The sequence below is a fragment of the Dermacentor andersoni genome, chromosome 8 (assembly GCF_023375885.2).
Source record: "Dermacentor andersoni chromosome 8, qqDerAnde1_hic_scaffold, whole genome shotgun sequence".
NCBI lineage: Eukaryota > Metazoa > Arthropoda > Arachnida > Ixodida > Ixodidae > Dermacentor > Dermacentor andersoni.
The window spans coordinates 84,439,455-84,465,171 of NC_092821.1; the positions used below are offsets into that span (position 1 = coordinate 84,439,455).

Genomic DNA, 25,717 nt, shown 5'->3' on the forward strand with positions numbered 1-25,717 from the left:
AGTATCAAATGCCTTTGATAGGTCTAAAAACAATGCTAGCATAAAGCGATTGTTTTCTATCGCTGTGTTAATGTAATCCGAGAATTCTTCTAAGAGCGTAGTTGTGTTCCGGTCCTTTGTGAACCCATATTGTGCCGGGTTGTTTAATGAATATTTATCGCAGAAAGACTGCATACCGGAAGCCACGTGCTTTTCCAAAATATGAGGTATAATAGAAATTGGTCTATAGTTTGCGCAGTCACTTTTCTTTCCGCTTTTGTACACAGGTCTCACTATCGAAATTTTCAATTCTTTGGGCATCATTCCGGTTTCTAATATTCCGTTTAATCTTTTGAGAATCACATCTTTTAGTTTGTTAAAGTTGTAGTACAGATATCTTACGCGGATCTTATCAAAACCTGGTGGTTTGAACATCTTCATTTTACCTATTATATTCCATAGCTCAGTTTCTGTTATCTCAGGTAGGTACGCTGTCTGTGTACATTAATGTATTGGCTGATATTCGAGACGATTCGTACCATGAGCAATGCGCAGCTTATCTATTGCGTGAATGAAAGTCTAGTTAAACAGTTCGCACAATGACTGTGTTTCTTCTTTTGGAAAGTTTTTGTCGATGACCTCCTCAATCGTTGCCTGTTTGACGCGGCCCATTAAAATGTTTGCCAATTTCCATGTTTTTCTTCCGTCATTCCTGTTTAGCGCAAACTGCTGGGATAGGTATCTTCTTCTTGCCTGTCGCGTTTTGGCTGTTACAACATTTCGCAATATGCGAAATTCCTGCCGAAGTGCTACATTTTCAGGGTCCTTTCTACAGTTCTGCCAAGCTTTATCCTTTAAGTAACACAACTCCATGATATCCTGCGTTATCCAATTGTTGTCCGGCTTTCTTTGCTTTATTTTTATAGCTTTGGTGGACGTCTCCTATATGAAGTGGAACTTATCGAGAAATATATTATATAGCCTCACGTGATCCAGAGGTAATATAGCATTCCAGTTTGTGTTCTGAATAGCTTTGTCTATACTCCTGTTGTCTAAAATGTTCCTGATTCTAGGTCTGATGTTCGCATTGTCTTCATGGTTACAAGTTTCTTTCATGGTTACAAGTGCCACGAAGTAGTGGTCTGCAAGTTTCAATTTAATGACTCCTGATGAACAATGTTTGTTTGCTATGCGGACAATTATGTGGTCGATGCATGATGTAGTTACCTTGGAAGCTAAATATTCCTCTCTTGTAAAGTTATTAATAAGGTTAACTAAGCCAAATTCAGCCAGAAGGTCTAAGTAGTCTAACTACCCTCCTTGAGGTTAGCATTATATCTATATGTAGGTCTCCCGCTAAAATAAACTGCTTCTCATTCATATATTTTTTAGGAGTGAGGTTAGTTCTTCGAGGAATACAGGAATGTTCGGGCAAGGTGGTCTGTATATTGCACATACAATGTAAGTTGTATCCATCTTGCTAAGAGAGACAACCACCATTTCTGCGTTTTCTATGGATACCTGAATTTCATATGACAACAAGGTATCGCTCACAAACACGACCACCCCTCCTCCTTTTCTGTTTTCTCGACACCAAACGTACCGAGAGTACCCAGCAAGGCTGTAAAAGCTTAGTCGAGTTGCATCGAGATTAATCTCTGTCAAGACGATTACATCTTCTCTTGTCTGCCGAGTGTTTACATAAGCACATAGCTGGTCCCAGTTTTTCTATATGCTTCGTATGTTTATATGTAATAAACTTAGCTCCTGCTTTAACTGTTCTTCCTTAATGAACTGATTTATATGAGAATCCCACTCAGAAAAAGAAGTGAACTCTGCCATTAGTTTATTTTTTCCAAATCGTTTTCTGTTGTAATGATCATGGCAGGACTTCCTTCGTTCCGCCTAGCGAAAATTCTGCCATTGTGCATCCAGACAAATTTACAGCCCTGTTGTAGGACGACGCAACGAGCTATGGAAAGAAGAATGATAGGTGTAACGTTAAGGGATAAGAAAAGAGCAGATTGGGTGAGGGAACAAACGCGGGTAAATGACATCTTAGTTGAAATCAAGAAAAAGAAATTGGCATGGGCCGGACATGTAATGAGGAGGGAAGATAACCGATGGTCATTAAGGGTTACGGACTGGATTCCAAGGGAAGGGAAGCGTAGTAGGGGGCGGCAGAAAGTTAGGTGGGCGGATGGCATTAAGACGTTTGCAGGGATAATATGGCCACAATTAGTACATGACCGGGGTAGTTGGAGAAGTATGGGAGAGGCCTTTGCCCTGCAGTGGCCGTAACTAGGCTGATGATGATGATGTCTGCCCCTCTGTCTGCTCAGCCAAAACAACTTTTTTGCGCTCGTGTCAAGTTTTCGTTTATGTATATGCCATCATATCGGAGTGCGTATTTCTTCGAAATCCACAGGTCCCGATCAGCCAATTCTTTAAATCTGACAATGACTGGGGGTATCTTATCTTTCTTCTCTTTTAGCCTGTGAATGGCCTTCAGTGAGTGACGTTCAATTGTCTGTATTTTCAGCTTGGCGCTTAGTCCCCCTAGAACCTTACACAGATCTTCGCCCTGTTTATACGGAACGCCATGTACCTCAATGTTTTTTCGCCTCGAGTACTGTTCAGCACTCTCGACGTTTTCCTTCAGGCTTGCAATTTCATTGTCTTTTTCTGCCATCTTTCGCGTCAGTTCTGCTGACGTTATCTTTAATTCTGCCATATCTTTTTCTTGCGTTACGGTGGTGGCCATAATTTCGTCATATTTATGTGACAGCAGTTCCATAGATTTTTCTATTCCTTCTGTTGTCGTGCACTGTCTGTCTACCATTTTTTCCATCTGTTCTAGTCGGCCCAAGACTGCCCCCATCTTTAGGCTAATGTCCTCAATCAGTTTTGTAACATGACTCATTTGATTTTTCTTTCCTCCTTTCCCTTCCCCTCTGCGTTCCGCGTCACTGGTTTCTGACGTTTCTTCCCCTGATTCCTGCTTTCTACAACTGTCACACATCCAGCCGTCAATTTCGGGTGGTCCCATGTTTTTGAAAGCCTCTTTAGTCATTCCCGAACATTTGCCCGCGTGGTATACATTCTTGCATTTGGAACAAGATATACTCTCTTGATCTTTTTAAACAACTTTGGCCACTTTGTACAATCTCGCGGCGACATGGTTAGAGACAGGAGTGCAGTCCAGTGGAGCAAAAAAAAAAAAAAAAACGACGGATTCCACCAAGTAGGCGCCTCTTACCTAAAAGTAAGCAGCAAAGATCAGCACGTTGGTCGACGCTCCACCGGACTACACTCCAGCATCGTTTGGTCCTTCGTTTTATAGGCGTTGGCACCATCCAGGCTCCTGGCGTCACCGCTGCCGTCAGTCATCAGCGACGATGTTATCGCTGACCGCCCACTCTCGTGGCTTAGTTGTTGCGCCGTACGCTGTCCGTTACTCGCTCCTTGATCAGCCGGCCAGCAAGCTAGCAGGCCTCAAGGTGAACAGGTGGGCAGTTAGCGATCGCTGAAACAGGCCCTAAAAGTAAGCAGCAAAGATCAGCACGTTGGTCGACGCTCCACCGGAATGGTACTTTGGTAATTGGTACTTGCTCGTGTGTTATCTGCATCCGTGGGAGATGGTAGTGGTATTAGTACAGCAAAAATAAACAAGCAACACAATGAGTCATAGTTTATCAACATGCCCGATTGCCCGCGGCGGTGGCTTAGCGGCCATGGGGCTGCACACATAAGCAAGAGGTCGCGGGATCAAATCCCGGCCGCGGCGGCTGCATTACCGCGGAGGCGAAATGCAAAAATGCCCGCGTCCCTTGCATTTGGGACACGGTAAAGAACCCCGGGTTGTTAGAATTCATGCTACGGCGTGCGTCATAATCAAACCGTGGTTTTGGCACGTACAAGCTCACAATACGGAATTCAACATGTCTTATTCGACTGCGATTTAAGGGGCAATTTTAAGAAAAGAAACTATAGTGCATTCTTTTAATAAACAAAACATAGGGCTAATGAGCGGCTCCGATCCATGCCTCCAACAATATTTTCGTTGCTTCCGTAAAAACAGGAAATGGTCTGCAATCATAGCTGTCATAATTTGTGATATGACAACATAATGATGGATGCAGCGCCAGAGAAAAAAAAAGGATGGCAGAAAAGCAAACAATAGTCAATGTCTGGCGACTGAAATTCCATTCAGGAAGCGTGTAATAATAAACAAAGAGATAAATAAATAAGTATCAATAACATCAGTGGATCACTACATCACCCCCATACCGAAACATTCACTATCTTTGCAGCTGACGTCCCGTCAGAAAGAAATACTGCATACAAATTCTCTAATTCCCAGACAGAGGAATCAAGTCTGGGCTTACCCAAGCCACGCCATTTCGGCTGATGTAGTAGTGTAGTAGTGGCCAATCACATTCTTAGTGATTTAATATTTATACCTAAAAAGCTTTTTCGTGTAACTAAATTTTAACACGTACTTTTATCCATGGTACTGCACGGCCATGTGCCATCCATCAGCCACTGCTTCTACCATATGCCTGCTCTCTGCGACAGGAAATGCAACCGAAAACAGTCCGCTCTATGCGAACTGTCACACGTGACAAAGGGACCAGATAGATGACGGCAACACTGCATTACACGTAGTTGTGAGAATGGCGAACATCGCAAATGCGCAGTGGCCCGCTGGTTCGAGTGTTGTTCGTTCTTTACAAGTACTGAGTAATTCAGCCCAACTATACTACGAGGCTTCAATCACGTAACACCTTTCTGCCACATTCTTTATGCCACGTAAGTATACCTCATTCTATCTAACACTGTCACTATTTTTCATTAATTTATGATAGCTTCACCTGTGATTGCACAAAATGCATGTTTGATTTTAGTCAAATTTTCGCACAGACGCCAGATGGTCACGGAGGGTAAGTGCCACATGGAACCCCATCTACACGCAGATGATACGCGAGTTCGTCGGTTCGGATTTTCATCACGTCCTACAAGATTACTTTCTTAGGAATGGCTCGAATGCACTGATTTCTTGGTTCGACAAGCACATTTAAAACCTAGATAAGTATCGTCCGCATAAATGGTCGTTACTGCTGTATCATTTGTTACGAATAGCATTCTTCGCAGTGTTATACTAGTTTTCTTTCCAGCTGTCTAAACTATCTTGCTGGTTTCTTGCACCGATCCCTCAGATTCCACAGTCTAAAAATGTACGTAAATGTGAAAAGTAGTGCCGTGAAAATTCGTAAGAAAATTTTCCCGTTGCTGAGAGGGACCGAACCAGCCTATCAGTGGTTCTTCAAGCACAACAGCCCGACACTTCAACGCACTGAGCAACCAATGCATGACTGAGGGAGTGGGATAATTCTCTCTCTTCACACGCACCGGCGCACTTCGCATCTCGAAGGCCACACCCGCACCTCAAAAGTGCGCTGCTAGATGGCGCAGATTCTGCACAGGTAAAGGCAATAGAGGTGCCCAGCTGCAGTGTAGAATCTCGGAAGCCATGCAATCTCGGTGGCCACGCAATACACATCGTGAAGACATTACGTTGGTGGCGCTCGATGGCACAACATGTCCAGGGGGAAATACAGGATCCTAGTTGCAGTCCTCTCCGCATGCGTGCGCTTCGGCAATTGGTACTTTTGCTTAGCCATCGTACAAGATTACTGACTGCTATATTTTTGTTTCTCGTTTTTCTACTTTGTACTTATAAATTTGTTTTTATTAAAAAACTCATAAGTTTTAATGGGAAGCGGAGGACATTTTGTTTTGAGACAACTTTCTTTAATGCGGCCTCTTTCCACAGGCACATGCTGAACCGCTGGGCCGTGTATGTTTCAATGTACGCCCTCATGTATTTGCCTCATGAAAATGGTGCTGAGGTCATGTGTCACATTCAATCGGATACATACGCAGAATCTTGGTTTGTGCAAACTTTTGTTCCAACATAAATAAAGCTCAACTAAACTTAAAACATACAAAGAAATAATTTCCTCCTGTACTCATGCAACGAACACGAACCTACTCATTCCACTTTCTATTTTGTTTCTGTACACCTGCGATCAGAATACTTCTTTAGACAGACCAGATCTTCTAAAAGCAATTACAATCCTTAAGAAAAAAATTGTCAGGTTTGTCAGAGGAATCACAGTGCCAGCCTGAGCACACTCTCCTAAAATCAGTTAGATGGAGCATTCTGTAAACACGATTATAATAATCCTATTATTAACCTCTGCTTCCTACGCTCATCTCACTTCAGAGGAACCTTCAACTCAAGCCATCTGTCTAGATAGATGGGAAAGCAGAAATCACGTAAACTGTGCAACCACGGCACCTAATTTAGTCAGGTATTCGAATTAGTAACTCATTGAAAAATCTAGCCAAGATGGCCGCTTGCTTAAAACAGCAGCACTCTTTGTAAAGAAAGCATATCATGGCATTATCGTTTATATCTTCGCAGCCATACTAGACACGCACCTTACTTCGGTATCATGTAGAGAAAAAAAAAGCACAGCATGACTGGATCATGCATGTGCCGCGTATGCAGATGGCACCGTATCCGCATTACGCTTGGGGCGATCGAAGCACATTGAGCGTCTCGCGGTGGTCCGAGAGGTGTAACTGGGCAGCAGTACCTTTGTCCATACGAGAAGGAGTGGTTGGGTTTAGGAGTGCTCACTAGGCCTTAGCAGGTATAGTTTATCGTTTAAAGTCTTGCTCATCAGGAGTTCTAACGCGTACCAATGTGATATATGGTGCAATACCCTAACGCTTGCTCCCAATCACGCTTGGTGCACCACGTTGCCACCAATGTGTATTATTGAGGAATACTCCAACGCTTGCTCACCAATCCCTTCATGTTGCACAAATACGGTCAAACTATGGCATGAAGAGGAGACTCGGGCAGCAAGATAGGGGAAAACCAGCTCTTTTGACCATGGTGAAACACGTCTACATCTATGGCGAGCGCAGATATAGCAGAGCGCTGGAGCCTCAAACGTCCACGGTTACGGCAGGCTCGAGCGACGAAGGGCAATCTCGGACATCCCCAGGAGGGAAGTCACTGCTTTGCGCCATTGCTCAACACACCCTCTGCAAATCTAGCGGACACACTACTATTATGGAGCGAGCACGATTACAAAATTCGACCATGTGATCTCCAGTAGCTGCAACCTAAGTTAGCCGTGTAGCAATCCAATTCGTGAACTTCGTTGCGTCATTTTTGTATGCTAGTGCGCATACACCGTCTGCAGCACGCACAAGGCGTTTCACGTATACAACTGCGGGTGCGTCCTTGATACAGCCCACATCACTTTGCATATAAAAAAAAAAAGGTCTAAAGGTGTTTATTTGGCAGAGCTTGGAGCAGCGCAACGTCAACGGGCAGGGCAGTCACAGCTTTCAAGCACGAGAGCCGTTGCTGAGCAGGAGCGCTCGAACCACTAGCGTTTAGAGCCAGTAGCGCCGATCCCACTAGCGTCTCTCTTCGCTACAATCACCCCCCGGGAGTTAGAAGGCAGCCGTTCGGAGACCTAACAGCTCGTCACGATGAGCGGGTCGTAGTAACGCTTTAAACGGTCGACATCGACAATGTCTCGTCCACAGCGGCGCATGTCTAAAGATGGCTGAACTGGTTCTATGACATAGTTTACAGGACATGCGCGTTCGAGAACACGATAGGGGCCGTCATACTTAGGGAGCAGATTTTATGAGTGGCCAGGGGCAGTTAAAGGGACTGAGAACCACATGAGCGCTCCAGGATCGAAGGCGACCGTGGCAGTGGCGTCACCGCGAGTGCTCCTCTGGCGCTCTTGATCAGCGGAAGTAAAGGCCCGGGTGAGGTCGCGGCACTCTTCTGCATATCTGACCGTGACAAAAATAGGCACGCACTCGAATGCATCCGGTCGGTACTGAAGAATGTTGTCGATGGTGTGCGAAGGGTGTAGACCATACAGCAAGAAATAGGGTGAAAATGCTGTGGTGCTCTGCGCAGCGGTATTATACGGGTAGGTGACGAATGGTAGAATGGCGTCCCAGTCCGTGTAGTCGGAGGCAACGTACATTGAAAGCATGTCGCCGAGCGTACGGTTGAAGCGTTCTGTCAGGCCATTCGTTTGAGGGTGGTACGCCGTAGTCGTACAATGAACAACGTGGCACTCTTTGAGAATCGCTTAAACTACTTCCGACAGGAAGACGCGTCAGCGACCGCTGAGCAGTTCTTGAGGTGGACCATGCCGCAGGATGAATCGGCGAAGCAGGACAGATGCAACATCGCGCGCTAGAGCTACTGAGAGAGCGGGGGTTTCAGCGTATCGTGTGAGGTTATCTACTGCCACAGTGGCCCAGCGCTTACCAGCCAACGTCAGGGGAAGTGGCCTATATAAATTGATGCCAACGCGCTCGAACGGCCGGGTACGGCATGGTAGAGGCTGCAGACCAGCCGGCGTGGAAGATTTTCGGCGCTGGCAGTCGGGGATTGAGCGAACGAAATTTTGAATGTAGTTGTACATTCCTCGCCTGTAGTAGCGTCATCGTAGGCGCTGGTAGGTGTTGAAATGTCCCGAGTGAACACATTGTGGATCAGAGTGGAACGCTGCGCAGATTTCAGAACGCAGGCTTCGAAGTACAACTAATAACCACTGGCGGCCGTCAGAGGTGTAATTGCGTCGGTGAAGCGGGTCGTCGCGATTGGCGAAATGGCGAGCTTGACGGCTCAATGCACGAGTGGTTGGCTGCGATGACGGATCAGCAAGGCAGTCTATGATGGAGGCAATCCACGGGTCCTTGCGCTGCTCAGAAGCGATGGTCCCAATGTCGACGGAAGAAACGTCAAGCTGGGATATTGCGCAGCATGCATTGTCGTCTGGCAAGGGAGAACGTGAGAGGGCGTCAGCATCAGCATGCTGGCGTCCGTTGCGGTACAGTGCGCGGTTATCGTAATCTTGTAACCGATGCGCCCAGCTAGGGAGACGGCCTAAGGGATCCTTCAATGACGACAGCCAGCATAGTGCATGGTGGTCCGTGACGACATAAAATTGGAGACCATACAAATAAGGTTGGAACTTGATAAGCACCCAGATGATCGCCAGGCATTCTTTTTCCGTGACGATGTAATTGGTCTCGGCATTAGTAAGCATACGGCTTGCATAAGCCACAATATATTCAAGAAACCCTTCTTTGCGCTACGCTAGGACAGCGCCGAGGCCAACACCGCTGGCATGTGTGTGTACCTCAATAGGTGCCGTTTGGTCGTAGTGGCGCAAAATGGGAGGAGACGTCAGCAAACGACGGAGCTTAGTGAACGCCTCGTCACACTCAGACGACCACGAATGGAGAGGTCCGTTGCAGCCAAGGTGCTTCGTCAGGGGCGATAGGATGGCGGCGAAATTGCGAATGAAGCGCCTGAACAACAACGTCGTCGAGATAACATAGGCACGTGTGCCACTTCAAACCGCGGAGAACTGTGACCATCAAGCGTTCAAAGGTTGCTGGCGCATTACAAAGTGCAAACGGCATGACGTTAAATTCGTATAAGCCGTCGGGTGTGACAAAGGCTGTCTTCGGCCTATCGACGTCCGCCATGGGTACTTGCCAATAGCCGGAGCGTAAATCTAGAAATAAAATGAACTCTTCTCCTTGTAGGCTATCGATGGCGTCATCGATTCGCGGCAGCGGGTATACATCTTTGCGAGTGATCTTGTTCAGGCGTCGATAGTCTACACAGAACCGTACCGAGCCGTCTTTTTTCGTAACAAGGACGACAGGGGATGCCCATGGACTGTTCGAGGGTCGGATCACTTCGCGGCAAAGCATATCGTCCACTTGCTCATTAATCACACGACGTTCTGTGCCAGAGACGCGAAAGTGTCGTTGCGGCAATGGCGGTTGGGAGCCAGTGTCAATATGGTGCGTGACAGCCGACGCCCGGCCCAGGGAAGGTTGCCCGACATCAAAAGAAGAACGAAATTCTTCTAAGATACGCAGAAGCTGCGAACGCTGAGGTGGGGCGAGGCCATCGGCAATAGATGAGTCGAACACACCTGCGGGCAAGGGTCGGACGTAGAGAGACAACCGAGCGTGTTGTAACTGGCGCAGGACGTGTCTTCGGGAACATCCGTAATTTGTATGGCGGCGATCACTTCCACGTGGCGAAGTCATTCGCCTTGAAGCAGCATCACAGGGTATGAGAAGGGATTACAGACAAAAATAGCTGTGGAGCCCTGTTTGAGGTTCACAATCGCAAAAGGCAGCCGCAGACCTTTTCGAGTATAAAAGCGGCCCGACGGAGAAAGTAGTGCGATGGCGTCAGAGAGGCTGCTACAATGCATTGATACAATCACTGACGAGTTGGGAGGAAGGTTGCTGTCGTGCCTGACGAGTAGTTTGTTCGCAAAAGAAGCATTATCGGCAAGCGTCATATCTGAGATCGGCGACAGTTCTAGTTCGGCCCGTGAGCAATGAATGACGGCATTGTGGCGGGCGAGAAACTGGCACCCCAAGATAACTTCGTGGGAGCACGAGGAAATCGTGCCGCGCACCCTTGCGCGTACCCGGACTACGACGAACTTTACAGCGAAGCTGTATAATGTCGAAGGAAATTTTCGTGTCCTTGACGTACTAAGCAAAAAGCTCCCCATACGTGGGCCGATCCCAGAGATAGTGCAATGCCGGACCGATTTCCGGCGGAGGAGAAGCAGGTGTAAAACACTCCCTATACGTGGGCCAATCCCGAAAATAATGTAATGCCAGGCTAACCCGCGGCCTAGCTGATGCGGGCGTTAAGCACTACCCATACCTGGACAGTTCCCGAGATAGTCCAATGCCGGTCAAATCCGCGGAAGAGGAAAAGTAGGCGTTAAGCACTCCCCATTCGTAGGCCAATACCAAAGATAGCGCAATACCGGTCCGACCCACGGCGGAGGTGAAGCAGGCGTTAAGCACTCCCCATGCGTGGGCCGATCCTAAAGATATTACAATGCCGGGACGACCCGCAGCGGACACTAGGCCACGAGTGGTATTCATAGTACAGTGCGGGGTTACTCTTACTTGGGCATCCCCATATCGCCCTAAATTGGCCGCTTTTCATATTGTTTCTGCTTGGGTCGCTCCAAGAGGAGATCACTGCTTCCCATCCTTGATGCTTTATAACATGTAGCGAAAACTTCCGTAAGAAGATTTGCGTATCTAGTCCTTTTTTTCAGTTATTTATTCACCCTTCTTCGCCCGCATCCGATATATCTGTATTCCCTGAAGCATTAATGTGCATTAAAAAAAACTACGGTAAGACACCTAGAAACGACGAATGGCGAGATCATTAGTGCGGTTTGTCAGGTTTCTCAGAGTGAATTACACGGAAACGGGAAAAAAGATTCTTTTTGACCTCAAAAAACTCAAAGAATTCATCGGCGCAGCTCCTCTGAAGAGAACGATCAGGTAGTGAGGGGAAGGACGCAGCCATAAGTGAGTGTACTGTTTTCGGCAGCAACGCCAGCCATTCAACGTGGAGCCCTATAAGTGAATGCTGCAGGACCTGTGAAAAAGACCTGTGGCTTAGCTAAGGTTAAGCCCAGGATGCGAAGCATACTAGCCTTTATTTTAGTTGTTGAACCACTGTTTAGCCTGGTGAACTGCTGTTGCTTGGCTAAATTTGGTTCAGCTAGACGAAGAAACAACTCATGCGTTACTCTGCTTCGCCTTCAAGAGTGGAACGCGACAGCGTTCTGGTCGACTCGCCAAGGGGTGTAAGACAATGGGCTACGGCGCAGCGACTACGCGCCCCGCATTGGACGCGGTGAGCGTCGAGCAACGCAGCGTTCGGCGCGGCAACGAAATGTGCGCTTGAGCAAGCGACGCACGCCTGAGCCTTAGAAACAGCTCGTTTCTAAGGCAACACTGCATTCACTAGAGGGGCTTTTTTACCGGTTTCAAGCATCGTACTCGTGGCTCAGTGGTAGCCTCTCCGTCTCACACTCCGGAGTCCCTGGTTCGATTCCCACCCAGCACATCTTGCAAGAGTTGAGCCCGGCTTGCAGCTGTTGTGACGTCAGAGCCCTAGCGGGAGGAGCGGGAGTTAGGCCGCAGTACCATCTGTGCGACCGCAGGCGAGCGCACGAGCTGAGACCCGGCTATGTAACTACGCTGCCGCAAGCGAGCGCACGAGTTGAGCCTCCGCTTTTGCAGCTGTTATGACGTCATATGGTAGCTACGCGGCCGCGCACGGCGCAGCAAGGAAGAGCGTGGTTGTACGGCTAGTATGCTTCGCATAAAAGCTGCTGCAAACGCCAGTTCTACGTTATGAACGCAACCGAATATGACACAGCCTAGGTTGGCTACTCTCGCAAGGTTAATTAACTCTTGCTGCCTCGAAATGTTTGAAAGCGAAGTCCATAGAAGACAAGAAAGATGGAGATTGAGAGAAAGACGAAGGCCAGAGGGAGAGAGAGAGACAGGAAAAGGCAATACCTATTTCCGCCGGGTTGGTCAGGCCGTGGACGCCGTCTGCGTGAAGCCGAGGCCAAAGAGGTGTATTGCCACCGCCAAGGCGCCGTAAAGGTCCCAACACCCGGCATTGGCTCAACCTTCAGGATTTGGACACGGTTAAGCCGCACACCGTTAGACGCGGGAGGATCCAACCCTCGTGTGCTCGGGTGCCTGGTATCGCCACACACGAAATGCCCGCTGACGCAGACGTCCCTGTGGGGCAGGAGAGTAGAAAACGTATATGTGTACCTGATTAAATGAAGCTGGTTAGGCGACTACATCACTGCCGCGATTCAAATCGGGATGCCAATAAAATATCATCATTGTTATCAGTAGCATCCTATCGTGCACCTTGTTTTGTAAAGTGAGATGCTCACCGCGTACCGCCTATACGTGGTCCCCTTTGAATTGCAGTTCCATATTGTTACACCAGGTTGCAGGACATGTAGCAACGGCATAGACAGTGTTACGAGATAGACAGAGAAGCCTTAAGGAAGAAACAAGACTATGGAGCTGTATATATATTGCTGTAATGAAAACACGTATGGCATATCTGATCAAATCATTCAGGATAGGTGGCTGCCACCGCTTTGTTCAAATACAATGCCAGTAAATCCTCCTCATAATCACTATCAAAATTATCTTCAATAGTAAATTTTCGCGCCACTTGTCACTCTAGGTGTGATGTGCGCAATGTTGCGTCATCACGTGCACCCTTTGTATTGCAGTTCTATATTACATCAGGTGGCGTGCCATGTAGCAGTTGCATAGTTAGTTGTACAAGGTAGATACAGAAGATTTAGGAAAAATTGTTTAAGAAGATGTATACAAAAATGCTAGAATGAAAAACGTGTGGAGCATACCTCATTAATTCAAGCAGATTAGGTGACTGTCAATCCCCCGTTTCAAAGGGAGTGCCATTAGGCCTTCATCATCATCATCATCATCATCATCATCATCATCATCATGAGCCTAGTATTGTGCAATTAGTCATGCGGTGTTGCATGCGCACCGCGTAGCGTCGATACGTGCAAATTTTGCTCTGAAGCGGCGTTATATTCTTCCAGGTACACGCCGTGGATCCCCAGTGGCTAAATTTTGGGCTGCAGAGCGCGAGGTCGCGGGATCGAATCCCGGCCGCGGCGGCCGCATTTCGATGGGCGCGAAATGCGAAAACACCCGTGTACTTAGATTTAGGTGCACGTTAAAGAACCCCAGGTGGTCGAAATTTCCGGAGTCCTCCACTACGGCATGCCTCATAATCAGAAAGTGGTTTTGGCACGTCAAACCCCGCAATTTTTTTTAATTCTTCCAGGTGTGCCGACATGTAGCAGTTCCATATAGCACTTGCATGGTGCATGTAGCTGGAACGGATTAACTCAAACAGGCTAGGTGACTATTTGTCACGACTCCGTTTCGAACTGTATGCCAATACCGATGACTATACTATCATCATCAACAGCATCGCATCGGGCCATGCGTACAGTGATGTGACACGAGCGCCACATAGTCTGGACACCTGTGTTCCCGTTATGGCGCCTCCTCGCAGTGTGACAAATACTGCTGAAGAAGCAAATTATAGGGCTACTTGCACGGCTGTAACCAGCCAACGCAGGGCTCTGTGCACCGCTCTTCAGAGAGCAACACAAGCCGCGGCATAAGCCGCAGGTCGCTGCCGAAGTCGTGCGGACTGTTAATATCGTTCTTGTGAAAACGACACGAAGAGACTTCGCCACCAATACCTTGTGGTGCGTGGCACCTTGTAGTGCGTGGCTTACACTGTGAACGTGTTGCGTGTGCCGCGCAGTCGTGTGACATTTTTCCGCTTTTCTTGCGGATAATTAAAACATGGCAACTTCCGGATGCTTGCACTTTGGCTCAACGTAAATATGGAAGTTAAACATAAATGAAATAGTTTTTGAGTTGTCAGCCTAAGGATCACGGCCTTGATGTGAAGTTCGTTAAGTTTTTCACTCCTATCCATATTATATACACTGTGGGGATGCCAGATTCTCACGTGTCCCCTGATATTTTCCCTGCGTGGCTCTCGCGTCTCCTGTGATCCGGTTTCTCCGGTTAGCAAAGAGCCGGGAGCGCTCGGAGTAGTTGCAGCACATTGCGAGAGGTGGCGGCAGTGTTGCGTTGCTAATACCACTTAACCAAGGGGTTAATAGGGCGTGAAAGGGAGTGGGCTCTCTCCTCTTTGGCTTAGGTTGGTGGGCTGCGTTGACGTTTCGCGCGTTCGCTTTCGTTCGCGGGACTGTCCTGCGAAACACTTAAAAGGAAGACAGTGCAATGGACGAATATGATCGCTCGAACGTGACACTGTTTGCGTGACCGTAAACGCAAACAATTAGGCGTTGGTGTCGACCATCGGAACGAACATATTCGTACGCTATCCGGTCGCTGTGAGGCGGATTTCCTCGATTTGTCGCGGGTCAATCGGCATGTTCTATGTGTAGTAACTCAGCTAGCAGGCAACAATGTATGAAAGGTGCAATAAACTCTTTTGATTGTTTCTACTATTGTGTTGTCGTTCCTTTGTCCCAAGAGCAAGTTTGACACCAGAAATGTCGTTTCTTCGTCCAAACGCAGTCAAATAGGTCATCGAACTGTGTGCCGCCGGGAAAGCACACAAGACACCATAGTTCGGGCGAAGAAAATGCCGTTCCTGCTGATATGACTCGTTTTAGTGACCACGCTTAGCGTCGTGCACGCTTCATAATATTCACTTCATAATACCAGGTCTCTGTGGCCGGCTTGTTCGTGCTTCATATTAACCTGACTACTGTGCCACAGGCGCGGAGCACCGTAAGACCGTCACTGGCCTGAAGAAAATTCTTGCGCTGGATTCACGAACGCCTGTGAAGGGTTTCTTAGGCTAGAGGAGGAGAAGAGAGTAAACACATCATTCGCAGCGATTGAAAAAGTGAGCCTCCGGCTTAGGATAAGCATCTCGAGCCAATGTTAGATGTGTGTGTGTGGGGGGGGGGGTTATGTTTTCCTGTTGTTTTCGTCCAGTCTAAGCATTTCGCGGCAAACACGTCTTTAATAAATGTGTTCTGCCGGCAGACCACCGCTGTCAATAGCCGCTACATACAAAGGTGGGCGTCTCTAATTAACCATTCACCCACATTCTTCGCATCTGATTCACCCGCTTTCCTGAAAACGCCATGATGGCAGGCTATATAGCCAGCTTCACCGTCAACCCACCGCTTCGCCGGGTCCATCATGAGGATGTCGTCCGCAGGTTCATCTGAATATAGCCTTTACATCTGTCTTCACTATAGAGCCCTTCAAGTGTTAGGTCCTGTCACTTTGCGTAGGTATGCGCCTTCCCTTTCCTTTACCGAGCACTACGTTTTAGTCCGACTTGAAGCACGAAGACCTGTATCGGCGTGCCGGGCACCCGACTCACCCTTCAAGTCTAGCTTATTTTGCTGTGGTGCACACTTCTGAAACAACGACATCCAATTTTCTACCTCCTGCTTTGCCGTCGACGCATCACCATCTGTGAGCGTGGAAATCCCGGATAGCCACGGCTTCGTGTCCAAGCGCCGTCAATTCTGAAAGGCGTCACGCGCCTTCACCGAGAGCGCAGGCAGCCACCGGACCAAACCGCCAACATGTGACGCACCGCACACAACATGCGACGCTGCTGTCACAAGGGCAATGTCTCAAGACAACACACCCTGTCTTACAGAGGCAGCACCGTATGTATGTATATGGCACGACGGCGGTGGCAGAAAACGCGTACGTCACATCCCACAGCCGCATTCTTGCGCAGGTCGTTGGAAGCGGTTAAACGACCACCCGCGCGTTGCTGTTGATCCCGCCAGATCGAGTACACCTCCTGTTGCCACCACGTTACGTAATCACGAGTCGTCGACGCTCGAGAGCGACAATCAGGCTGGCAACCAAACCACAAGTCAGCACGGTGCCAACATCAGGACGCGTGTGCCGTCTTCTCTAAAACCGCACAGGACACTCCGGCGCCGAGATCGCAGCACCCAGACTCCACCAGCTAGCACGCCTGTAGATTGCCGAACTTGCGACCTTCTTCAGTCTTGGGCCGTATGTAAAAATTTACACAGTAATGGCTTATAAGAACGTCTCTTTCATTCTCAGAGCACACCGCATGTCGAAGTCTACGAGTCCGAGTACTTTTACACCACACTCAACAATCTCCTCAATTTTAATCAGCTCTTTTCCTTCTTGCGATCTACAAGGGAATTAAATGTCCTCCTCTCGGCCAATTAGAATGACGCGCATCAGAAATTCAAGCTGGAGCAACCGATTCCGTTCGCAAAGCGACCGCATCGTCCTTTAACTCTTCTTTCGCCCGGTCACGTCACCGTCTTCACTGTTAGAAGGTGGCTGACATCTTTAGTAAATACGGAGGCTTGCAGACCTTGTCCTCCGAGGTGAGCTAGTGAAAACACTCGCACGTCATTGCGAACGAACATAGAGAGAGGAAACAAACAATGATTCCGTTAGTACTCCAGGAGGGCATCTGCGGTCGTTTAGCTCTTTTTTTTTGCCTCTCCGAGATGGGTGGGGAAAGAAAAGTGCACACTGGTCCTTCACGGAACAAAAATGCACCACGGTGCCTTTTCAAGAGACATCACCTTGGGAACTGCCTAAACGCATTTCGCGCTGTCCAACTGGTTGTCATGCATCACCTCAATTAGAACTTGGTCTGACGAGGGCCTTGGCTCATCTAGCATTGCCGTGTTCTCCGTGAAGGTCTGCTTCCGAGGGGTCACTGAACGATCACGCCACTATGTTATCGAGATAAGCTCCACCGCTGAAGGATTCAATCGACAAATGTTTTGAAGTTTTAACAATGAGCAACGTTTTAATGAATGTGACAGCGGGTGTTTGCTTCATCTACAAGCATTTTCAGCGGTTACGTGCTTCCTGCTTAGCGTATAGTAAAGACGAATGTTCTCATAATTGCTAGTCTCATCTGCTCCGCGTGTTTTTGGCGTATATAACTGTCTCACTACAAGCTCGTAGAAAGAGCTGTAGCAAAAAACTGCATCCGCTCTGCTCTATAGAAGTCAGGCGAACCTCAAGTTCGTGACAGCGTCGACGGCCAGCTAAGGCGTCTGGAGAAGGCTGGGTTCCACGGAGAAATCGTGGCCTCGGTGGTAGAGAGCCAGATTCGCGAGGTAAAGGTTGGTGGCAGGCGCAGGATGAAAATAGACGCACGCCCGCTAATGCACCCTGTCGTAGTGCCCTATTGGCACCAGGTTTCTCACCGCCTCAAGAAGGTTGGCGACAGGTGCGGGGTGCGTGTTGTGTTTTCAGCACCGGAAAAGCTGCGACGAATGTGTCGCCGAGTAAACGAATCCCAGAAGAAGCCAGCCTGCAAAATAAAGTACACCAAAGCCCTCGTTGAATGTGACGTCGGTGTTGTGTACAGTATTCCCCTCGCCTGTGGGAAATGCTATATTGGCCAAACCGGGCGCTGTATGAATGAACGCTTGCTAGAGCATCGCAGGAATGCTACTTCACTAGGTGGCGCTGGTCATTTAGCCGACCACATTCGCGGTTGCTCGCACAAGCCAGCATGCAAGGCGTTTTTCGAACGAACACGTGTGTTGTGCAAATATAGCAATCAGAAAATCCGGGAAATTTTTGAAGCGTTTTGTATCTCCAATGAAAACGATTACTTTGTCAGTGCTCCTTCTGTTGTACTCGGGGAAAAAAGAACTTCATTATCTCAGGGCAAACGGGTGTTTCGAGTCAGCTAGGTAGGGCGGGAGATCAGCAAAGTTGTACTGAGTGATGTAAAAAAGAGAGGGAAAGGTTTTTTCACCTTCATTTCACTTTTTGCTTTTATTCCTTTCTTATTTTGGTTTGACACTTCTGATGACTGTTGCCTAGACCAAGGAAATATTTTTGAGTGGTCCTGCGCACTAGCAGCCCCCCACTCCCTCCCCCTGTGTACATAAAGCCCTGTTTTCCATGAATAAAATTCAGTTGAAGTCCGGCGTTCGTGTTGTCTTTCTCTTCTCGTCCGTGTTCAATTGTGCGCTGGAACGATGTTTCATAATGTTTATTTATGAATTGCTTTGATTTGGTTTTTGGGGAAATTTTTACCTTGTACCTATCGTTCTGCTAAAATAAAGAAGTGGTTTCTAGTTAAAAACAAAACATACCCATTACGTACGCTGAAGAGTTTATTAGAACAATAAAGCTATACAAGCTTATTGCAGCTGTATTTGGGCGGATGAAGGAATATTGGTCTGTAAGCTAAGGCCATTTGCGCAGTTTCTTTTAAAAGAAAGCACTCGAGCCATCTGTCTAGCCCAAAAAAGTATGTTTTGTAGATGCGGCGTGCGTGAGATGCCTACATTTGCTGTTGCCTTTTACAGCGAAATTAGGACACAAGTGGTTCAGTTCTTCATTCTGGTGCGGCTCTGTGAACCTGCCTGCAATGCTCATGGCAAATATGAGATCTGCATTTATTATTTTTGCCATGGTACTTCTGAATAAAAATGTTGCTGGCTGTGAGTATTTGCAACATCGTTTTTTTGCTTGAAATAGTACGCCATAACTACGCTTTTTCTGAGGATAGCAACAAGGGAAATCACTATTTCTTCTCATGAAGACAAAAGCCTTGAGAGGCTCGTTGCAAATGTCTCGTACCCGAAAAAGAAAATCGGCGTCTGGTCCAGTAATACAAAAAAAGTTGACTAGAGGTACAAAAACTATCACCATCAGCAATGGCTCGTATATAGATGCATTAGCACCCCACGTAGTTGAAAAAGTAAAGTACCATTTGCACTTGTAAATATATAAATACCGAACGCACAGAGCTCCTGGGTACGCCATTTTGCTAAGAATGTTTCTGCGAACACGCCCGTGTTGTAGTTTTTTGTCAGCTGCGCGGTGTGTTTGATTTATTCATCGCCAAACTTGGAAAAGTGCTGGACATAGCAGATGCTGCTGAACATGCAGCTTCTTTATTTTTTGTCAAGGATAGCATGCGTGTTTCGTAGCTGAAGTTTTTCGGTAAGATTTAGAAAAGAAGGATGTAAATGATGAATGCATGGCATTCCATGTAGAACACACATTTATACCGTCGGAAGAAAATGAATTCAGGTGTACCTTGTAAAGTACGCTGGACCTATATGTATGCTAGATGGCTGTGCTTGACCTCGAAGTACAAACAGTGTCTTTTTTTACCTGTATTTCATAAAAATATTTTTTTGCTGGATACAGAAGTTCAGAGGCTGTCGTAAGAAAGAAAGGTTTTCGAATTACATCAACATTGCTATTATTCCTTCTGGTTCCTTTCTTGCTGCCGACAAAGATGACGCTGCATTTGTCTCCTGAGTCAATAAAAGAGCGAGCAGTGTTAGAGTAAATTTAGATAAACAGATGCCCTTTCGATATCATATCAAGAATACTTAAAAAGAAAAATGATTTATCAAACTTTTATTACAAATTTCAAAACAAGTTGGAAAGAACAGAAAACAACAAAGACTTTGTATATTTCTAAGCCACTCGAGGTGAGTTATGCAATAAAAGTGGGGCAACTCAGATTGGTGAACCATATGTAGAACCCCCCCGCCCCCACCTCTTGATATGACAGAAAATTCTAACGAAAATTACACCTAGCAATCACGCAAGATTATTTTAATGCAAGAACTAACAAGGACAGGCAGCTTCAGTTCGCCCAGCGTCACTCGGGAGGGACGGCGCAGCATTGAAAGAGGGTCGTCTTTACAGCGGAATCTACTTTCACTACCTGTTGGGACTAGAAAACATGCATTCAGTGCCCTGACAGTGCTTGCTAATGTATACGTTTACTGTAATGCTCCCACTTGAACGCTTTCTTGTTTGGATTATCGATAATTAGAAGGTCGTCCTTGTAGCTCTGAGAATCCCTCTAACCGTTTGTAAAAGGTGACAATGTTCTCTAAAACAATGTACATTATCATTTATGAAAAACTACCTGTCACACAGAACAAATGCCGGTTTACAATAGGAAAATAACTGCTACCCAATAATTCATATTTCAATGGCAGCTTGGAAATAGCACGGAAATTTTCGTTCAGATAACAATGTTTAAAGAAGGTAGCTATGTAGCTATGGTATATCAACTATGAAACACGTTATATGTCAGTAACCTGTCATGGCCAAATTAAACAAACCGGGAACCGCAGAGTTAGTTTTTATTGGTAGGGTTTTATGAAGCTATCTCTAGCTTTTATTTGAACACCTTTGGTTAGTTTACGCTAAACTCTAGAAATCCGAAGAACAATTCATGCGATTAAGTAGAGCGTCGAATAGGCAAGAAGGAGTCTTAATGAAGTAAATGAACCGGAAAAATTCGAAGACGCTGAAGCTTCGTCCTTTAAGAGTGGAACGAGAGAGCATTCAAAGATCCCAAACTACTTTTCATGCTTGCCGGCAACTGCAGCTTATGTAACCGTAACGTTTAGCTGGAAACGCTTGTGGGGAAGCTATGCACCAAGGCGGGCTTTCTCGTAGAAACGCGGCCTCTTGCTTGTACCGTGATGCGGCAGACGCGAGAGCGATCTGGAAGTGTTTCAAGAACACGAGTGTGCCGCTCCATGGACTCTGACATATTCACGCACCAGCACAGGCAAATGGCGGACGCAGTGGCCGGTTAATGAATTGTAGAAGCGTTAGAAAAAGGTTTGTTTGCGTTTTCGGGTAACAGAATTATGTTTTCTCGTATATTCAAGTTACAACAGAGACTAGCATGTCTGTAGACTGGATGTAAGTCGTACTTTTCGATTTTTCTAGGTATTTTAGCTTGCAAAATACAATTATTTCAGTAACTACCTAGCGCCACTTGGAGAGCCTGCATATGAGTGGTTCCAAAATGTTTTGTCCGACGCTGCACACCGGATTGTCTTGTTGCGGGGCCTTTAACGCTATCACGTCAGAACTTGTATTTTAGTTAAAAGATTCACTGCTTGCATTGCCTGATAGCGCGCAGTGGAGATTATAGGACGCGCCTCCTGCACCTGAACTTTCTCATACTTCAGCGACAGGCCGGTATACGTCAAGCGGATCGCTTCAAGTGGAAGTATTGCCGTCAGCGTGTGGAGCGACATGACCAAACAGGTACTTGGGCCGCTCGTCAGAATGGAAGGAAAATTCACGGCGGAGAAGTACGAGGAAGTCAGTGAGGAATATGCCCAGAAAGTCAAACGGCGCTTCGCAGCCGCTTGACTTTCTGGTACAGCACGACATCTGCTCCGTGTACATCGCCTGTAAATACTTATTACTTCCGCAGCGTCGCGAAGCGGAATTTCTGAGCAGGTAACCGCAGTCTCTCGACTGGAACCCAATAGGGAAAGTTTGGAGGACCATAAAGACTGCCCTAGCACGTCAATGCCTCCACGGGGTTTTCAAAGACAGGCTTTGGAGCACCATCAAGGCCGAATAAGAGCATTTGATGCAACATTCGTCATTGTGTGAAGCATTGTGTACATCCCTCCCTTCCAGAATGGAGGTATTGCTGGAGGTAAACGGCGACGTGGCCGGATATGGAGTGACCTACAGGGATTATGATTTTGCTTTAGTAAAGCCTGGGATGTCAAAGAGAGTGCTGAACTTAAGTGTCCAGACGTACCAAGGCGTTCGTACAACTGCGGCAGCTCAGCCTGTTACACAGACGAGTACGTTTCTCCCATTGAGCTTTCCTCTGTGAATTGCACTGAATGCATTTTAAAGGCCGCTTGCGGATTCTTTGTCAATCCTACGCACTGCCGCAACTCGAACGTACATTGGCGCACATGAGATGGCCAATACAGAAGGTGAAATATTCTCTACTATAGATGTTAGTAAAAAAAAATTATCATGCTTGCTTCGTCAGTTAACACGGCAAAAGTATCCCCGAGCCAATATTTTGCACCGTCCAATACTCTGAGCGATGCAACGGCTGACTAACAGTGTGATCATGCAGTCTCCGGTCAACTTCAAGAACGAGTTAACGATTTGCTTCGCGTTGATCCCAAGCGCAGCCACACGCGATGAAAGAGCATCGACCACGATTTCTTTGATGACACTTTGGGCTCTACCCTTTTGTTCACGCTTCACATAGATTTGGTCACGATTTATTTTTACCTATCACAAGCTAAATACATGGATTTAGAAAGTAGCGAAATGTGTGTGCTCAGTTCCATGGTCCACGCAGGGTTTACCTTTGTGTGCGTGTTCTTTAATCTTGCATTTGCATGGTAATATGTTCTGCTGAAGCCCCTGATTTCAAGGCAGCACGTACACCAAAGAAAAAAAAAGAATGTTTTTGTGGACTTAAAAGGAGAATATTTTTGCTTGTTTTTGATGAACTAGCACGTGTGACACTACGGGAAAGGGTTGAACATTTTTAGCATGGTATTATCTCGTACCGAATAACAATACTGATGGTGTGAGCAATATTTAATGTTATTTGTAATTTTGTGACTTCGGGGAGAGGGGTGGCCATCAGCAGGATTTGGCAGGGGGGACAATGCACAATGAAATAAAAAATAGTGAGTACACAAAATCAGTGCAAGAAATAGAAGACGACTTTATCAAAACTACATCAAACGTGGGGCAATACAGAGTCTAGTTTATTAAGAAAATATAATGCAATTCTTGAAATTGAAATCTGAGTAATTTCATCCATTCCAGTTATCTCACATTTTAAAAATTGTTAGGCATTCTGCATGACATAGTAGAATTCATGCGACTGTCTTGTGTCTGCCCAGGGAAGAAAAGTTCTCACTTGAGGAGTATAAAACTCCATACACCTGTATTATTAACGCAAGTTTGTAAAAATTCCAACATAAAAGAGCGATGAATGTTTTCACCCTGTTAGAAAATGTTTTGTCTGTACGACGCAGCAAACTTCTTAGTTTAAACTTTGTGCAAAATATTGTGACCACAGTCTCAGCAGTGTGACCCATCACTGTTGCAGCACGCAAAGAACCCCAGCTTGACCAAGACGGCTGTGTGCTGTGTGATTGCCGCGGTGGGTATTTCCGCGGCTGCGACCTGAACAAAGACACTGACTGCGTGTGCCTTACGGGAAAGACTCGGCGAGGATACGATGGACCATGCATATCGCATTCCGAATGTTATCCCTGAGTTTTAGCGAGCATTACATATTATACTTTTCGGAATAAATAAAAACAAATTAAATACCAAGACAAATGGGCATTATTTCAATATATTTGCCGATTGACAGCGCCTTGGACAAAAGTATTCAGCGCAGTGGGAATGGAATCTCGGAGGTATGTATTGCTGTATGAGTTCATAAAGTGGCGCCTAACGCTTATTTAAATTATCTAGTAGTGGCATAGCTTACGCGTGGTGTAACCGAGCAAAGCTGATATATTAAGCGACTTTTTCGCCTGCCCTACAAATGAATCGAATTATAATTAATGAGTCGAATGTCATTCCAAAACAAATGACCTTGTGCTTGCTATACAATAAATTAAAATATTTTTTAGAATAACAAAAATAACTCAATATCTTTTATTGATTTCCTTGTTGCTCATGTGTTATCTGCATCCGTGGGAGATGGTAGTGGTATTAGTGCAGCAAAAATAAACAAGCAACACAATGCGTTATAGTTTATCAACATGCCGGATTGCCCGCTGCAGTGGCTTAGCGGTCATGGTGCTGCACAAATAAGCAAGAGGTCGCGGGATCAAATCCCGGCCGCGGCGGCTGCATTACCGCAAAGACAAAATGCAAAAATGCCCGCGTCCCTTGCATTTGGGACACGGTAAAGAAACCCAGGTTGTTAGGATTCATGCTACGGCGTGCTTCATAATCGAACCGTGGTTTTGGCACGTACAAGCTCAGAATACGGAATTCAACATAGCTTATTCGACTGCGATTTAAGGGGCAATTTTATAAAAGAAACTATAGTGCGTTCTTTTAAGAAACAAAACATAGGGCTAATGAGCGGCTCCGATCCATGCCTCCAACAATATTTTCGTTGCTTCCGTAAATTACAGGAAATGGTCTGCAATCATAGCTGTCATAATTTGTAATATGAGAACATAATGATGCATACAGCGCCAGAGAAAAAAAAGGATTTCAGAAAACCAAGCAATAATGAATGTCTGGCGACTGAAATTCCAATCAGGAAGCGTGTAATAATAAACACAGAGAGAAATAAATAAGTACCAATAACATCAGTGGGTCACTACATCACCCCCATACCGAGACGTTCACTATCTTTGCAGCTGACGTCCCGTCAGAAAGAAATACTGCATACAAATTCTATAATTCCCAGACAGAGGAATCAAGTCTGAGCTTACCCAAGCGACGCCATTTCGACTGATGTAGTACTGTAGTAGTGGTCAGTCACATTCTTATTCATTTAATATTTATACTTAAATAATTTTTTCGTGTCACCAAATTTTAGCAGGTACTTTTATCTATGGTACTGCACGGCCATGTGCCATCCATGAGCCACTGCTTCTAATATAAGCCTGCTCTCTGCGACAGGAAATGCAACCGAAAACAGTCCGCTCTATGCGATTTGTCACACGTGACAAAGGGACCAGATAGATGACGGCAACACTGCATTACACGTAGTTGTGAGAATGGCGAACATCGCAAATGCGCAGTGGCCCGCTGGCTCGAGTGTTGTTAGTAATTGAGTAATTAGTGTTGTTCGTAATGAGTAATTCAGCCCAAATATACTACGAGGCTTCAATCACGTAGCACCTTTCTGCCACATTCCTTATGCCACGTAAGTATATCTCATTCTATCGAACACTGTCACTATTTTTCATTAATTTATGATAGCTTCACCTGTGATTGCACAAAATGCATGTTTGATTTTAGTCAAATTTTTGCACAGACGCCAGATGGACACGGAGGGTAAGTGCCACATGAAACCCCATCTACACGCAGATAATAGGCGAGCTCGTCGGTTCGGATTTTCATACCGTCCTACAAGATTACTTTCCTTGGAATCGCTCGAATGCACTGATTTCTTCGTTCGACAAGCACATTTAAAACCTAGATAAGTATCGTCCGCATAAATGATAGTTACTATTGTATCTTTTGTTACGAATAGCATCCTTGGCAGTGTTATACTAGTTTTCTTTCCGGCTGTCTAAACTATCTAGCTGGTTTCTTGCACCGATCCCTCAGATTGCGCAGTCTCAAAATGTACGTAAATCTTAAAGGTAGTGCCGTGAAAATTTGTAAGAAAATTTTACCGTTGCTGAGA

General features: G+C 46.3%; 1 long non-coding RNA gene across 2 annotated transcripts in view; it reads left to right on the forward strand.

The window, feature by feature from the left end:
* LOC129386727 (uncharacterized) overlaps positions 1-23,676 on the forward strand; it is a 37,148-nt gene extending 13,472 nt beyond the window's left edge. The window contains exons 1-3 of one of the 2 annotated variants that reach the window (XR_008614033.2): positions 18,796-18,814; positions 18,873-19,007; positions 23,441-23,676. This is a non-coding gene — a long non-coding RNA (uncharacterized lncRNA). Of the gene's footprint in view, positions 1-18,795; positions 18,815-18,872; positions 19,008-23,440 lie in introns of those variants that run through there. The other variant, XR_008614034.2, reaches the window with a different exon arrangement.
* The last annotated feature ends 2,041 nt before the right edge of the window (positions 23,677-25,717 follow it).